We start from the raw sequence: 17,552 nt of genomic DNA on the forward strand, positions 1-17,552 counted from the left end.
GCAGGTAATTAGGACACAGCATGAAGACAGCTATGATTCAACCTAAGTCTCTGGCTTAGTGAGCCTGCAGAGGAAGAGCCTGGAAACTTCCAGAAGGATGATGAGGAGAACTTTGGAGTCCTAAAGAAAAAAGGCTGGCCAGATGGAGTGGAGAGGGAAGAGTGCTCAGACAGAAGGGGCAGCATGGGCACAGGTCTAGAGGGCCGGGGTCTGTGGTTCGTTCAGGAAGTAAATGGTCTAGGGTGGTAGCAGGAGAGAGCAGGAGGGAAGTGGGGGCAGGCCTTAGCAGTTAGACCTGATGTAACACATGAAACACACTTTGTCTTTTCCCTTAGCAAGTCTGTTGTCTCCCTCTAATCTGAAAATGAGAAGAGAGAGGCCACAGCAAAGTGCTTTCCCATTTGAACCAGGTTTGCAGTGAGAGGACCCAGCTGCCTGGTGGCTCAGGGAGGATCGTGTATCGGGTCTGGAAGGCGTCCAAGGAGGGTCTTCTGAGGAGGCTGCAGAGCATGGCCAGCGCCGTGCCGTGCCTCTGTTTAATCACCCTGCCCCATTTGCTCTCTCATTTGTTCCTCATCCAGTCGCTGCCCCCACACCTCATCAATCACCCTGGGCTCACAGAGAAAGACCCACCACACTGCTGCGGAGACCCCAGTGCCTGGTGCTGACAACAGAGAGCTGGACTCCATCTGTCCTGATGATCTGGGAGCAGATAAGGGCCATTAACACCTTTCTTAATTATGGAAGCCCAAAGCAGGCCTGCTGGCCCCCGACCGCAGAGCAGAGCTGGGACGGAACGTAGAGATCCGGGCTGAAGCCTATTTTATTTATTTTATTTAAATGAGTTAATCTATGAAAGCCCTTGGAACAGTGCCCAGCACGGAGCAAGTGCTACAGAAGTCTTTGCTGTTGTTGCTGTCAGTGCTGTCACCTTTACAGGTGGAGAGGGGACTTCCCTGGTGACACAGAAAGTGGCAGGACAGGCCCAGGCTGGGCTCTTTGCAAGGCATCCTGCTGCCCTGGGGAGGGTTCCACAGGCTTCTTTTTTCCCAACCATTACTAAAACTTTGTTATTGATTTAGGGTCAGTTCTAAGAAAAGGTACAATAAAAAGTTATTATCTGAAAGGATGTGTGACAAAGGCTGTCCTTTCTCATAAAAATGTCTCTTTATTTGATCTCCCTCCCAAACAGCACCATTCAGTAGGTATCTCTATCTTACGGATAAGAAAGTAGAGTACATACACACCATATCTAGAGGCCTGCTCTCAGAAGATGCTCAGTAGATTTTAACTTCCTTGGTCCTCTGTGTGAGTGCGTGTCTCTGACTAATGGAGACGTCTGCCTTGAAATTTATCCCCCACCCAGCGCTGACCTTTCTCTCCTCCCAGAGTGAGAAATGAGAAATGATGACCAGGAGAGTGAGAGAATCCCCAGCTTGGTGGGGTCAGGGCTGACCGGGTGGCCAGTGGGTGGCCAGCTGCTGAGTGGGACTAGAGTGCCTTCAGGGGCACCCATTTGTCTTGTCCTTTGACATTTGGAGTAAACTCGTACCTGCTTCTCACTTGGTGAAGCATATACACTATCTGTGGCTGAGAAGAATGTCTAAATAGAGTCCAGGCAGGCTGACTCGAGAAGGTTTCTGTACCAGGCTGGGACAGGCGGTTGTGGGCCTGGGGCCCCAGGATTTCCTCAGCCCAGAGAGGTGAGGCTGTGAAGGGAACATCGAGAAGACACTTACTTAGGGAGTGGGCACCAAGGCCTATGGTGCTAGGCCCAGGGTCCTTTCTGAAATTTGCTACAGTTGGTTTTAGTGGAACTAACTGCCACTTTACAAGGGTGTGCTGCTTATAAAAGAGGTAGTACAGCACACTGGTGTAGGGCCCTATTTCTAGAGCCAGGGTTTGAATCCTAGCCACCCCGCTCCTTACTAACTGTGTGACCCTCAGCAACTTTTTATATCTTTTCTTGTGCCTCCCTTTTCTCATCTACCAAAGGGGAGACTAGATTATTGCTATTACTTGCCTCACACAGTTGATGTGAGGATTAGCATACATTTGATGTGATATAAGCGTTAATAGACACAAAGTGCTCAGAATGGTGTCTAGCACTACGTAAGACCTATGTAAATGGTGCTATTCTTATTGCTATTATTCAGTATCTTCTGTGCATCAAGTGCTTTCATGCATTGGTCTCATTAAATCCTTATAGTTGAGTATCCCACAGAGCACTTGGGCTGAGGTGTTGGATCCTGATTTCCTAACTCCAAAGACTGCGTTTTTTTTTCCTGGGCCAGGAGGACTCTAAAATTCTTTCAGTCCCCATCTGAAATCTCTCTCTTCCTTGAAACGTCCTCCACTTTTCCCCGTTGGATAGGAGCCTGGAGAGATTAATGAGAAGGCTCCTTCGTGGGCATCCACTGTGCTAAGACAAAGCTAGGAGCCATCCGCTCATCTCCGAGGCCAGTGTTCTTTGCAGGATAGGATGGCTCCGTGCACACAGCCTGCTGTCAGACTTCCTTGTTTGCCTCATGTCTTGCTCTTGGGAGCTGTGCGGCCATAGGCAAGTCACATCAGTTCTGAGAGCCTTGTTTCCCTCTGCCTTTTCCATCTTCACAGATTTTCATCTGGGTGGGCAGCTCATGGAGGGACTTTGACCATGAGAAATACATGGAGTTTTGCAGAGATTGAAAGAGGTCCAGGCCATTGCTGTTCTTGGAGATACTTCTATAATAAAAAAATAATAACTAAAAAAAGGCAAACAGCATTATAAAATAAGATGTGTTTGAAGTCAGACCCTGGCCATGCACTTCCTCTAGTGCTGCCAGTGCATGTCTGGGGCTATACATAGAACCTCACTTGGAGTCTACCTGGTATATCTGATAAGGCTCCTGGGGCTGCAGGGTGGGGCCAAAGATCCTGCTAACCCCTCTGAGATAGTGGTTCCAGCCCTGCTGCTGCCCCTGGCCAGGCCTAGACTGAGCTCTTGGTCAGGGACATGCCTCTCTCCTCAGGGTGCCCAGCATAGCACTGTTGGACCACCTGTTTGATAAAAAGAAATTGATCTTCCCTCCCTTTTCCTAGGATGCCTAGAGTTTCCTACCTCCCTGCTTAATCTTGTCAGTTGGCTGGCAGACCCTCCCGTTTCTGTTCACCTTCTTCTGTGCCTGGTTAACACTTAGGATAAAGGCTACCATGTCTGTGAAGCAATCACTCCCTTCCTCCTCTGTGCACCCTCAGCTTTTGGTATATAGCTCTACTTTTAGGGGCATAGAGCTAGTGAGGCCTAGAGCTAGGAAGGTATGAAGCTTGAGAGGCATTAAAATTATAGAGTATAGAGCTATGAAGCCATAGAAATACAGAGCTATACTTCTGTAATAGTGCTGTGTCCTGAGCATGGGTGGATAAGAGCCCAGTGACCTGAGCTGTGGGCAGCTCAAACTGTGAGATCTGATGATGACCCAGAGAGCCAATGCCTTGCCCAGAGCCCAGCACACAACAGGTGCTTATGAATAAAATAATCTGTGAGGAAAACAGACCTCCACCCTAGCTGCCAGCCCCACCTTGGTGTACTGCCAGGTGTCTGTTCTTCCTTTAGTCACACACTGACCCCATTTCACATTTGTTCTCTCTCCTTTGATCATGAGTACTGGGGCCAGCCTTGTGTTGTGTCCCAGTATCTTTAACATCCAGCTCAGTGTCTAGCACACAGTAGGTGCTCAATACCTATTGAAGGAATGAATGAATGGCTGGCTCCTACATTTTATTCCCCTAGGACTGTAAACTGGCAGAGCCATGCCAGGTACTGAAACCCAGTACTGTGATCTCACCCTACTCATATTCCTCCTTGCTCCACATAGTCCATTTTATAACTCCAGGCAGCAGGAGGAAAGTGTTATGGGAAGAACAAGTTGGGAATCACTTGCAATTTCTCTAGGAAGCATTGTTGCAGATACAGCCTTCAGTAGATGGGCAACTCTTTGGAAGACAGAACAGAAACACATTGGCCTGGAATAATCAGTTTTCTTTCTCTACTTACTCTTTGCCCAGAATTGGTTCATTTAAGTGGCCACTGACTTCCCCCTGCACTGGGGGAGGAGCACGTTAATAGGGGTCCATTCAAGGTTAAGTGGAACAAAGTGTTCCCTAAAAAATTTAAGGTTCCTTACTTTACAGAAGAGGACCTGAAGCTTAAGAGTTAAGTGACTTTCTCAAGACCACACGACTCATCAGTGATTAAATTTCCAGCTACAACATATTGAGAACTTCCTGTATATTGGCCACCAATAGAAATGCTTTGCACATGTTATCATATTTGATCCTGGGTAAAACAACCTTATGGGTTGAGATTAACTACCCCTATTTGACAGAAGTAGAAACTGAGACTCAGAGAGATTCAGTAACTTGTCCAATTCTACCTTGTTAGATGCTGGCAGAGCTGGGACTCCTGTCCTAATCTGGCAGACTCAGAGCTGGTACTGCAGTGGTTCTTGGTCAGCAGAATGTATACATTGGCATTGCCTCTGATGTTTTAAAAACATACTCCTGCCAGAGCCTCACCTCAGACCTGCCGAATCAGAACCTCGGTATTCTGAATAAACTCCCTAAGTGATTCCAGTGTGCTTCCATGCTTGGGAACCTTGGCATAAACCACTCACCCTCTGAGCCCCAGGTTCTCTTATCTGAAAAACAGCCCCCTTCCCCCCCCCCCCCCCCCCCCCCCGGGACCCAGGGCTCTTTGCAAGGATCCAGAAGAGCTTAGGCAGATGACAGAGTCCAACACAGTGAGGGGTGCTCAGTAATTATTGACTTCCTTGTCCCAGCAACCAAGGAGTGCCTGGAGGGCTTCGGGTCTCTTGTGTGTGTACATGACCCCATTTTGCCAGAGACCCAGAACACTGTTTTCTGGGCTTTGGGGTTCAGTTTCCTGATTGTTTGTTATTATTCTTAATAGAATTCAGGAGAAGGCCATGAGTGGGCCAGACATCTGTGATAAATCTGCTGGGGGTTTTTACAGGAAAGACTTCCCAAGTTCACTCTAGTCTATATTCCTTGCTTTTCTTTCCAGCTACAACACAGCCAGGAAAATATCTTGCTTGAACTAAAAGAAAACAGTCCGTTTGCCTCTGGTGAAAGTTGACTTGGGAACTCTGAGTGTTGTGTTATATGGCAAGCGAGTGCAAGGCTATTTGGAGCCTTCTTTCCGAAACACTTATCTGAAAAGGAAAAGGACTATTGATTGCAAACCTTTCTTGTTTTAGGTGTGTACCAAGTGCTTCATCTCATGAGGGACTTCCCTCATGGGGATGTGAGAGGTATTGTTATCCCTGTTTTACAGATGAAGAAACTGAGGCTCAGAGTGTACATGATATGACCAAGTTCCTGCAGATAGTCTTATGGGTTCAAACCTAATCTGTCTGGTTTTGGAGCCTAGAGTCTTGTCTGTACTACAACTCTCTGCTCAGGTCTTCCGTTTTTTCTAATATTTATTATAACTTTAATTTTATGACAAAAGCAAACAAATTTTAAAAGCTTGTTTTCTCCACGCCCAAATAGAGATCTTTCTAAAATGTAGTTTCTTGCTATGCTTGGTATCTTTTGTGCTGGATTCTGGTAGCTGTGCAATAAATGATTGGTGGTTGGACAAATGGGTGAATCTTCTGCTTACCTGCTGGGGCACCCCTTTCTTCTCATGGGACCTTCCTGTGCCCCTTCTTGCCTCTCCCTCCGGCTTTCCCTCACTGTGTCTAGGTCTGTCCTCTGGGGACCCCTGTGCTTGGTGGCAAGTCTGGAGTCCAGGGCTCCCCAATCCCTTATCACATTTGATCTGTTTAAGGTACCAACAAGTTTCTCAGTTCCAGGAGTAAGTCATTTTTTCTCCCTAGCTCTCCATTCTGAGATGTTAAGTCATTATATATGCCCAGTTTTACTTTAAATACATTAATAACAATAGATATAACTTTTAGGGCTTTCTATGTCCCAGGTGCTCTGTTGAGTACTTCATCTACAATGTCTTGAATACTCACAACAACCCTATGGTGGTAGGTTGAATAGTGTCCTCTCCCCCCAAAAATAAATGTCCAAATTCTAACCTCTGATAACTGTGTATGTGACCTTATTTAGAAATACAGTCTTTGCAAATGCGATTAAGTTAAAGATCTTGGGATGAGATTATCTGGATCTAGAGTGGGCCCAAAATCCAATGACTGGTGTCCTTATAAGAGAAAGAGGAGGAGATTTAACAAGGAGACACGGAGAAGACCATGTAAAGATGGAGGAGGAGGTTGGAGTGAGGCTGCTACAAGCCAAGGAATGCCAAGGATTGCCAACAGTCACCAGAAGCCAGGAGAGAAGCATGGAACAGATTGTCCCTCAGAGTCTTCAGAGGAAAGTAACCCTACCAACTTCTTGATTATGAACTTTTGGCCTTCAGAATTGTAAGAGGATAAATTTCTGTTGTGTTAAGCCAACAAGTTTTTGGTAATTTGTTACACCTCTAATACAGAAGTTATTTTATATTTTACAGATAAGAAAACTGAGGCTGAGGAAGAATTTATAACTGTCCAAGGTCACAGAATTAGCAAGTGCCATAGACTGGACTCTAACCAGTTCCAGGCCTGGCTTCATGGCATGTAATCTGTGCACTCAGATGGGCCTGTACTTGTTCTAATGCTCTGCTGTTGCCTTCCTGAAATTATGAATACTTTTTGAACAAGGGGCCCTGCATTTTTATTTAACAAGAGCCCTACACCTTTATTTCATAGTGGTCCTGACCAGGTTTCTTGGGTCCCCAAATCTCTGCTCTTTCCTTCATCACTTGCAGTATCACAACCCATACACCTCCTCAGTCTCCATCCATCTCCATGTCCTCAGCCTCCAAACTAGTCTCTCCATTGTGGTAGGCTGAGTAATGATCCCCAAAGATGTGCATGTTCTAATCCCTAGAACCTGTACCTGACGTGGCAACAGGGACTTCACAGATGTGATTGAATTATGACTCCTGAAATGGGGAGACTATGCTGAGTGGGCCAGATGTAATCACAATAGTCCTTATAGAGGGATACACCAGGAATTAAAGTCAAAGAGCAAGGCAATGAGGACTGAAGAGAGATAGGTGATGCGTGGGTCACCGGCCAGCAGTGATCACAAAACGCTGCGGATGGCTAGACAAAACGTGAGAAAAAACATGCACAGAGACAGACTAGTTTCTGTGGAGAAGTAGGGATGGATGGCTACCCCCTCTAGTGGGGAGCACGCCAATTTACTGTCCAAACCTGCTTTTATTGGGCTCGTTTTGCATAATAATTCAGGTAAAGTACAGTACTCATTAGGGGGAAGTAAGGAACCGTAGAAAACAAGGAAGTCTGAGGGTCTATTTTGAGTCAGGGTCAAAGAGCTGTAAGTCTTTGAGGAACAAACTAACTTCCTCCTTGGACCCTTCTCATTCAACTGAGAGCATTCTAAACAAAGGAGGTTTCACAGTAATTTACATGTTCTTTCTTAGGCCTGATCACCCGGGGAATCCGCCCTTTTCAGCACAGAGCTGCACCACCCTGTCATTGTTTCAGGCTTAGGTGGAGCATGGTAACTAAGGCAACCAAGAGATAAGGAGATTTTCTCCCAGACGATGAGAACTCAGGCTATGTCAAAGCCAAGGAGCGAGGGTCCATCACCCCCTTTTGCTGCAGCCCCCAAAGTCCTTCTTTTGGGGGGTCTCCCAAGTGATCGTGCCTGTCTTAGGTCGTTCCCCTCTTGGGGAATCTTACCTGTCTTTGGCTAACTGACCAAGCTTTGGGGTTCAGTTATGAATGAAGCAGCACTCCTGTCAGGGAGATAAGCTTTTGTCTCCTTGCTGGCTTACTGTTCCAAGGGCGTTCCTTTAGCCTTAGCCTAGGCGGGGGTTTCAGCTTCTGATACCAGTCAGGGCGGTTCCCAACTGATGGGAGTGAGGTACTTTGAGGGTGGAGAAAGGGGCTGCTAACCAAGAATTACAAGTAGCTTCTAGAAGCCTTAAAAGGCAAAGAGATGGATTCTCCCAGCAGAGCCTCTGAAAGGAGCCAGCCGTGCTGACACCTTCATGTTAACCCTGTGAAACTGAGTCTGGAGTTCTGACCTCCAGAATGGTAAAGCCATAAATCTGTGTTATTGGCTACTAACTTTGTGGTAATCTGTTATAGCAGCAGCAGGAAACACATACAGCCTGCTTCCAGGCTTCCCTCCTAGTCTCACCTTTGAATCTGTGGAAAAGAAAATAAATCATTCTGGTGGAATTGGGGAAGATAAATAGAACTCTAATTCCACAGGAAAACATTGAAAACATTTACATATAATTGTAGAAATCACAGGTTTTCAAAGGCAAGATTCCTTTTTTGAGGTTCATTTAGTATGCTGGAGAAAATGTTCCAATATTTACAGTTAAATCATCAAAATTACCAATGCAATACAATAAATACTAGTTTAGAAAGCCAAAGAATATTTTAAAACTGTTTTTTTAAAAAGCTCTCTATGTTTGTTTTAATCCTTCATTATTCTGAAAGAGAACATGATTTCAATATTTGTGTTTAATAGTTAGATCTCTGCCTAATACATAAAACCTTAAACATTAGAAAACTGTTTTAAGCATAAATTTAATCTAAGCCTCCTTTAGGAAAAAATGAAAGAAAATCAGTCATCAGTGTTTTACAACACCAGGCAGAGAGAGAGAGAGAGAGACTAAAGTCAATTTTTTTTAAAGCCAGACTTTCAAGTTTACTCATCGCTTCATCTTTGCCCAATGTTCTTTCCACATCTGCTACCATCCTCCTGACTCCACGCAAAGGCATGCAGCTGAAAAAGCATGAATCTGAGAGCAAGTTCTGTTTCATTGCTTCCTGCCTGTGTGAGTTGGGGCAAGTCGCTTCATTGGCCTGGGTCGCATTATGTCCACTTCATAAATGAGGAAAATTAGTCCTCAGGGCTGGGTTGTGGAGGAAATGAACCATGCCTAGTATGACACTCTGCGTCATAGGTTTTGAAGATGATGTTGTCAAATATTAATTATTGTTCCCTCTTCCTTTCAGGTAGCAGTAGTCATGTTCTAGACCTACCGCTTGTGAGGCATGGTTGTTAGGGAAGAAACACCGATTTTAAAAAGGCAGCTTTAGGGTGTCTAAGTAAGCATTTGAAACTCCTAGCAGAACTTTGTACAGAAGACAAAGCCTGGACCAATTCAGGGCATGAAGTTTATGCCCTGAGCAACTGAGGGCCCAGGGATGATGCTTGTGGTTTTGCATAAGAAGATAGGATATTTGTGCAACTTTAACTGAGCCCAAAGTAGCAGTGACTTTAAATGAGATAGAAGGTTATTTCTGTCACATACAAATTTAGGCTGGCAAGTGGTCCAGGGAAGAAAGGTGGCTCTGGTCCCTATGTCCTCCGGGCTATGGTTTCTTCTCTCTTCCACTGTCCCCAGTTGGTTGGGGCTCCCCAGCTGCAGTTAGATCTCATCTGCCACGTCTACATTTCAGTGAGCTGGAATGGGGAGAGGAAGGGTAAAAAGGATGTAAACTGCTTTCTTTTCAGGGCATGACCAGAAGTTTCACACATTACTTCTCCTCACATCCTATTGGCTGGAGCATTGTCCCATAGTCATCCCCAGCTGCAAGAAGACTTGGAAATGGAATCTAGCTGCGTGGCCATGAGACCACATGAAACTTATAGGTGTGGGACTTTATAATTAATAGGAATCAGGATAGAGTGAATATGAACAATTAGTAATCTTGCTATTGAGAACCAACATAGAATAGCAGATATTTCCCCACTGGATCAGGCAGAATTCAATCAGGGAAGAAGAACCATTGTAGCTACTATGGAATAAAGGATTTTTTAAAATAGAAATAGGACTTTACACTAATGCAGGAGAAGTTGGGAAAATAATGGTCTGAACGGAGCAGTTGGGAGACTAGAGAAAAATCTCTAACCAGTGCTTCTGAGACTGGTGAAAGTAGACGAGTGAGTGAGAAGGAGAATGTGCTAGCTCACTGGCACCTCTGCATCTGCTGCTTACCTCATCCACATACAACAGTCTTTGGAAAGCAACGGGCTGCTGCTTTACTTCTGCTTCTAACTCTTGCACACACCATCTCCAACCAGAAACTGGAAAGGAATTCTTGGAAATGTAGTCATAGCTTAGCCTCGTTGACAGTTGCAAACCACCATTTTTGTGTTGTTGAGAGCAGTGGAGATTGGCATAACATTGAGATGAAGCAGATCTTGGGGTTGCTAGGCTGGGTGAGGGTGTGAGAGCAGCAGATTCTGCAAGGCCCTCCCGGGAACCACTGTGTCTCAATGGATGCTGCTGCTGAGGATGAGATGTTTCTGCCTTCCCACCAGCCCCTCCATTCTCATCAGGACTGAGGTACAATCTTGGAAACTGAAATGCAATTTTGGGATTGGTCCTGGAGGATGAAAACTCTGACTTGAGAAAACCCTGGTTTCTTTAAGGAAACCTCAAATTGATGACATTAGGACTTTTGCCTAAGCACCTTAAGCAGAATATGGACTTGGAATAGAAAATGGGGTGCTTTATAGCAAAATAAGTTGAATTTCTCATACATTGGAATAAGTATGGTGAGAAATTCACATATGCTATATAGGTAATCAACAAATCTTATATGACTTCTTACTTTTTTTTCGAGATCCAGCCAGACCAAAAGACACCTTTCATCCCTCAATGGGCCAGGCTCTGGGTGTGGCGTGTGTGCTCCTTCTTTCACGGACACCTTCATTTTTGTCACATTGATGGCATTTAAGCAACCCATGGTGCACTTCACCTCAGTGACTCAGCTGCAGTGAACATGTCCTCTGTCAGTTCTTCCTGTCCCCCCTCCTCTGTGTGTCCCCAGGAGTTCTGTCAAGTGCTTGTATGTGTGCTCAAGTCCACATGATCTCTCCCAGGCTGAATCGTGAGCCCCCCTTGGGCAGGCACCTCACCTGTCTTGCATCTTGGTATGTCACCTCCAGGGAGCAGGTCTCAGCAGGCACTTGCTGACTGAGGGACTGGACGAACCCTTCTCCAGATTGTGAGCAAACAGATCAAATGGTTGTCCTATTCTGAAGGGACCACTGTTCCCTAGTTGTGTAACTATAAATTACACAGCCACACACACGTATACACACGGGATTCTCTGCTGATATCACTTGACCGCGTTAGTAAAAACAGGAACTTTCTGAAACTATGTAACAGGGAGCTTTGGGTCTTTAAGCATTAACTTTGAATTATGACTCCACCTCCCTTCGTTTCCCCCACTGACCCTCTTCCCAAGCCCTTTCTTCTCACCGGTACTGCAGAGAAACATGTCTCACTTCAGGCTTTTGTCACTGAGTCAGTTTCCATGGCTGCCATCATCAAGTACCAGAAACCGAGTGGCTTAAAACAACAAAAATTTATTTTCTCACAGTTCGGTAAGCTGGAAGTCTGAGGTCCAAGTGTGGAGGGGACGATGCTCCCTCCGAAGGCTCTAGAGACAACCCCACAGAGGTACGGAGCTCGAGAGGCTGACAGCTGGAGAGGCCTAAAGGTTGAGAGGTGTTAGAACTGATAGGGGACTTCAGAGTTGGAAAATTTTAGTTTAAGTAACAGCTAATAAGCTTAGTAATCAATGCCTGTAAAAGCTGTTGTTCCCTGAACTGAAGGGATGATCCGCCCTGACTCCAGGAGACTACAGGCAGTTCCACCTTTGTGCTCAGGAGGACTGCAAGCAATCAAGGTGGTATCTGAGCCACTGTGCTCCAGGGTGAGGCACCCATGGCCCAGGACACAGTGTAAGACCACTGCCCAGGGCGAGAATGCTTAAGTTGTTTTTTTTTTTAATCCAATTTAACTTTTCCTTGAATTCCAAACCCCTTACCTACATTTTTTCTCCTTATAAGAAAGGCCATTTTAAAATGGAATTTAAGATGGTCTGTTAGGGTATGAACCCGCTATCTCCTCAGATCACCAGCCATCTGAATGAAGCTCCCATAAAGATTCAATTGCTGTCATTACTTATTGGGTTTGGTAGTGACAGGCAGCCCGAACTCTGGTGTCTTTCTGGTTTCAGAACTACAAAGGAATAGAACTGTAGAGCTATGGGAGTAGAGCTATACTTCTGTGGTAGTGCCTTGTTTTGCACATGGGTGGGTGAGAGCCCAATGACCTGAGCTGTGAGCAGGTTAAACCCTGAGACCAGATCTGACGCTGACCCAGAGCCCAGCACACAACAGGTGCTTATGAACGAAGGAATCAGTGAGTAAAACAGAGACCTTCTGGATGGGGAAGGCCACCACGTTGGCAAGCCAGGAGGCTGGGAGCTAGACTCAGGTCTGCAAGGAGTGGAGACAGGAGTCTTGGGGAGTGGCTTCTCCATGGTGCTTTAATGTCTTGCTGTTGCAGCTGCCAATGCATGTCACTTGCCTGTCACTTGTGACTGCACTCACACTTCTCCTCACTGTGGCAGCATTTCTAGGACCTGGAGAGAGATGGGCTGTGGACCAAAGCCAGGCCAGTTACAACAGTTCTTTTCCTTCTCTCTAAAATGACCTATCTCTCAGTATATGATGCTTTCTCCACATGGCTGTAATTGGAAGGTCCCTCCCTTTTTAATAATCCTTTTAAAGAAAAAACAGCAACGCCCAGATGATTTGTGATTACCAGGGTAAGATCCACTTTTTCCATCATCCTGACATCTGGGAGATGAGAAAGGAGGGGAACAGAGTGTTACGTGCGTGCAGTCTCCACCACCTTCTCCCAGGCAGTCATGCCCTTCAGCGCAGTGGGCCTGGGGGTTGGGAGGCTGCTGCTGCTGTTCCTCTGCCAGGAAAGAGCTTGGTCGATTGCTTCATTCCCACTGACCTACTCAACAAACACACTTGAGCATCTCCTCAGTGCCAGTCTTGTGCTGGGTTCTAAGGGGCCAGAGATGAGGAGCTGCTGTCCTTGTCCTCAAAGATGTCCCCATCTGGTGCATTTCCTGTCAGACCTTGAGAAGTGGGCAATTTTCACCAGGTGGAGAAAGGGAAGGCACTTCATGCAGAGGCCATAGCAGGGGCAAAGTTGTGGCAATTTGGGAAGGGGGGAGGGACCTGTGGGTGTGGGGAGGGATGTTTCCCCAGAGGGGCTATGGCTGGGAAGGGAGGCAGGAGCCATTCAGGGAGGGTGTGAATAAGGATGAGGAGGTGGGTTCAGCCTTTAGAGGACGGGAAGATGCTGACACGTTAAAATTCATGATCCCAGCTTCACCCAGGGCTCATATGGGAAAATGTGTTGAGTTTTCAAAATCATGGGTATAGCCAGGCATTATTTCAGGGCAGACTGTAAAATGTTTCCTTCCTTCCTTTCCTCCTTTGTTTTTCCTGTTTTTTTTTTTTTTTTTTTTTTTTAAACAACAATGATTTAGTCTACTTATTCTCAAAGCTAAGAGACGTGCCTTATTAATCCCATGCCAAGGTACCTGGGAAAATAAATTCTAAAGGAATTAGAAATTCCTGATTCACAATCCCACTTTACCTCTTCAAAACTAACACCCTCTGTGTTTGGGGCAGAGTTTTTAGATACATTGTTTCTGATCCTGACAGGCTTATAGTGCAGATTAAAGTATGGACAATAGCAAAAAGTACATAACAAGATGTCATTTTCTCACTGACCAATTATTATGTTGTAAGTAGGATGAGAAGAATTTTAAACTTGTTGCAGTTGGTACTATTATCATCCTCATTGTACAGATGAGGAGACTGGTGATGAGAGAGCCTAAGAAACTCACTCAGGCTAACACGTAGAGAAAATCAGATCCCAGCCTGGGCTTGTCCAGTTTCAAAGCCACACCTGTCCACACCTCCTCCCAGCTCACCAGCCCCCTCTTCAGCAAAAGAGTGATGACTTTGACCTATGACTGAACACAGGTAGTGTGAAGGTTAAGCTTGTTGCTTTGCAAACTGCAAAATCGACCAGTACACATTTAGGTGTGATTGTCACCAAAGAAAAGAATGATTCCAGGTAGAACAATATTATCAATAAATTAATTCTTTATTTTTACTTAAAAAAACTTAGGTTTTTTTTTGTTCTGTTTACTTAGATGCCTAAGCTACAGGTTTCTTTATATTTATATAACATTAAAAAACAGAAACAATTTGGAAATGAGGCAGTAACTTAGCAGTTGATTTTTTAAAAACTCTTATTAAGGTACTTGTTAGTGAAAGATTTCTTACATGGTTGCTTGACTTCTGGAGAAGACAAGCAATGATACGTTTAGTTAGTCTTGGGGACTTCATTTTCACTTAGAAAGGAAGCTGGTTAGATGGCAGGCACGGCCTGGGTGTTTCTAGGAGTACTTAAAACGCACCGGAGACCTATGTCTGCCTGCTCCAGAGCCTTGACAAAGCACACCGGTCCCCTTCGGACAGACGTGCATGGAGCCACGCTGGGCCTGCTGGCAGGGAGGAGGCCAGGGCAGGGAGGTGAGCTCTGTTCCTTCTTTGAGCGCCTTTCCTGGACGTCAGGAGGGTGGAAAAATGGCCCGTTCTGGTAAACACAGATGGCTTGGGTACAACCCTGAGTTTTTACTTTTAAAGGGCAAAAAGTGAGCCAGACCTTCAATTAGAGACATGTGGGAAGTCTCCTGTGCTTGGGGAGCTGGCTGCCTTCCTGCAGGGGCTGTCTGGTCTGCTGTCACCGTCCTCATGGCCGCCCAGCCCCTCCACACTCTCCGCCAGGCCCCTCCACCCCACTCCCTGACCTGAACAAGGCCGAGTACTTCAATTCCTCCCCTCTTCTCCCCTCTCCCCTCTGCCTCTGCATTGAATTACTAAACAAACCTCTGCCAGCCTTGGCTTCTTTCTGGGGAGAACTGTATAATGTAACAGTCCTGCAAGGAAGACCCTGAGGGTTCCGAAGATATTCTGCATAGGGCACTGGCCAGTACCCCGCCCGCACACGGCTCACTCTGGGTTAGGTCTTGGAGCTTCTGCTCTTTACCTCCTAGGTCATAGGGGGCTGGCAGCTCATCCGCCCTGAACCTCTGAATCTGTCTCTTTCTCCTCTATTTTTTTCATAAATCCCTATACCATGTCATTCATTATTTGAATCTACCCTCAGATCAACCATGTGAGAAAGGTCCCTGCTACTAAACCTTTAGCATTTTCTAGTTTAAGTTGAAATTTCTGATCCAGACATCTATGGCATTCCCCAGTGTGTCCCTAGCCTCCAAGGTCAGTGTTCCAACTCAAGTCGCTGCTCACATCAGAGGCCCTGCCTGGGCCACTCCAGAGCCCTGACGTGCAGCTCCCCCTCTGTGCCTGGTCCCCAAGGGCGGGGCCCGTGCTCCCTGGCACCATGCTGACCTTCTGTGCAACCTTGGCTGGAAAGGCCTCTTTCTGCAGAGATTGGCCCAGAGTTTCTGACTATTTCTTCCATGGTTTTTTTTTTTTTTTTTTTTCAAATAGAGCTTCTTTTACACCTCAAGAACACAAGCCATTTTAATTTTAAGTGCTTGGCGTAGATCACTGACCGAAGGGCTCCTTGTCATTTCCCATGGAGGAAGTTAATGACAAAGTGTTTTCCTCCCAACACTTCATGGGCCACTTGCCAGGCAGGATTTATTCAGATGCGACAGTCCTACATGGTAGCATGTATAGTTTTTGACTCCACAAGTGAATTATTTATGTAAACATCAGAGTTGAAGACTTTCTATACAGATTCAGTAAAATGTTTGTCTAAGTATCTGCCATGGCTAGTGAGCAGTAAAATGCTCTACAGTTAGAGGCTTTCAGGGGCCACATATTTTATGACAGCAAGGTAGAAGAGAATAGTCCACTAAAGTCTTTGAAATCCTTGTAACAAGATTTAATGAGTTTTAATATCACAAAGGCTTGGATTCAAATTCCATATGCCACACTTTCTAGATGATGGCTTGGTTCTGCCACCCATTTCCATTGTACTGAAGAAGAAGAAACTGAGGTTTGCAGAAGTATAAATGTCAGCGCCGAGACTGTGTGGAGCAGGAGCACAAAATTCATGTGTAAGTATATATATATATATATAATCGAATTGCTTCTGAGTTTCAATCTCCCCCTCTATGAAATAGGCTGCATATGCAGTATATATTACATACAAGCACCACTTTTCACACTAAGCCTCAGTGTCTTCGTCTGCAACATGGGAGACTGTTGTCCCTGCTCTGTCCATCTCATTTGGGCCTTGTATCTCTAAGAGACAGAGTAAGTGACCCTCATTGTAGAGCAGGGTGTTATCCCCTGAGATAATACTCATCATGAGTAGACTCTAATTATGGCACTCATTGGGAATATAGACTCTGAGGTCAGGATGTCTTGGGTTCAAATCCTGGCTCTGCCACTTCCTGATCATGGCAAAATTACCTAATTCCAGAGCTTCCTCGAGCCTTTGTTTTCTCCCTTGTGAAATGCGGGTCTCCCCATGCAGGCCGGCTGTGAGGGTGAGATGGGGCCCTGTCTGGAAGACTGCCTGCTGCGCAGGGCAGCGCCTTTCCATTCACTGCCCCTCGCCCACCCCCTGGCTGTTAGTACTCCGCCCAGCGCTCCAGAGAATGTGTGAGATGTACCCTAGAGGCAAGCACAGCAGTTTCTTGTTCTACAGTTTTCACCATACCTTCACGAAATGATGGATAATGAAAGGAAAAGTGGAATTTAGCTGCTCAGAAGCCTGTTCTTTCAAATGTCGCAATATAATGAAGTATCTTTATTCTTTGATTGTCCTGGAAAAGAAAAACATAAAAGCCTTATTTATGGTTTTATTCTCATTCCAAAGAGGAACAGGGAGTTCTTTTTCCAGTTGTCCCTGTCCTTAGCTGGTAAGAGCCCAGGGACATATTTCACAGTTAAGTCAAGAGCTTTCCCCCAGATTCAGGCTTAACCCTTCAGCAAAGGAATGGCTACTTTGCTCAGTTCAGACTATCATCTCCTTTCCTGATACAGTTTTACTTCAAAGAAGAACTTGTTTATCCATCAAATATTTACTTATCACCTAGTGCCTACCCGGCTGTTGCTCTGGCAGTCTGGAGGGATAGATCAGGGCAGAGAGAGCCCTCGAGGGCAGTGTGCTGTGGTGGAGTGAGCCTTCAATTGGTTGCTAGGGAATGTGGGTATTTGAATTTACTTTCTGTGCAAACTTGGTCAAATTACCTAACCTCTGTGAACCTGGGCTATAATAAATCCCCGTTTCATTGGATTGTTTTGTTTTTAAGTTATTTATTTATGGGAAGGGAGGGAGGAAGGCAGGGAGGCAGAGAGGGAGAGAAACACTGATGCATGAGAGAAACAGCGATGAGTTGTCATTTGCACCCACTCCAACGGGGGATGGCCCACAACCGAGGCATGTGCTCTGACCAGGAATCAAACTGGCGACGCTTCACTTGCAGGGTGATGCTCAGCCAACTGAGCCTCACAGGTCAAGGCTCATTGTATTGTTTTGAGGCATGTGATATGCTGGTGACACATTTTGGTTCAGATAGACCTGGGATAGAATTCCACCCATGCCACTTACTATCACGTGGCCTTGGGCAGGT

The sequence above is a fragment of the Phyllostomus discolor genome, chromosome 5 (genome assembly GCF_004126475.2).
Source record: "Phyllostomus discolor isolate MPI-MPIP mPhyDis1 chromosome 5, mPhyDis1.pri.v3, whole genome shotgun sequence".
NCBI lineage: Eukaryota > Metazoa > Chordata > Mammalia > Chiroptera > Phyllostomidae > Phyllostomus > Phyllostomus discolor.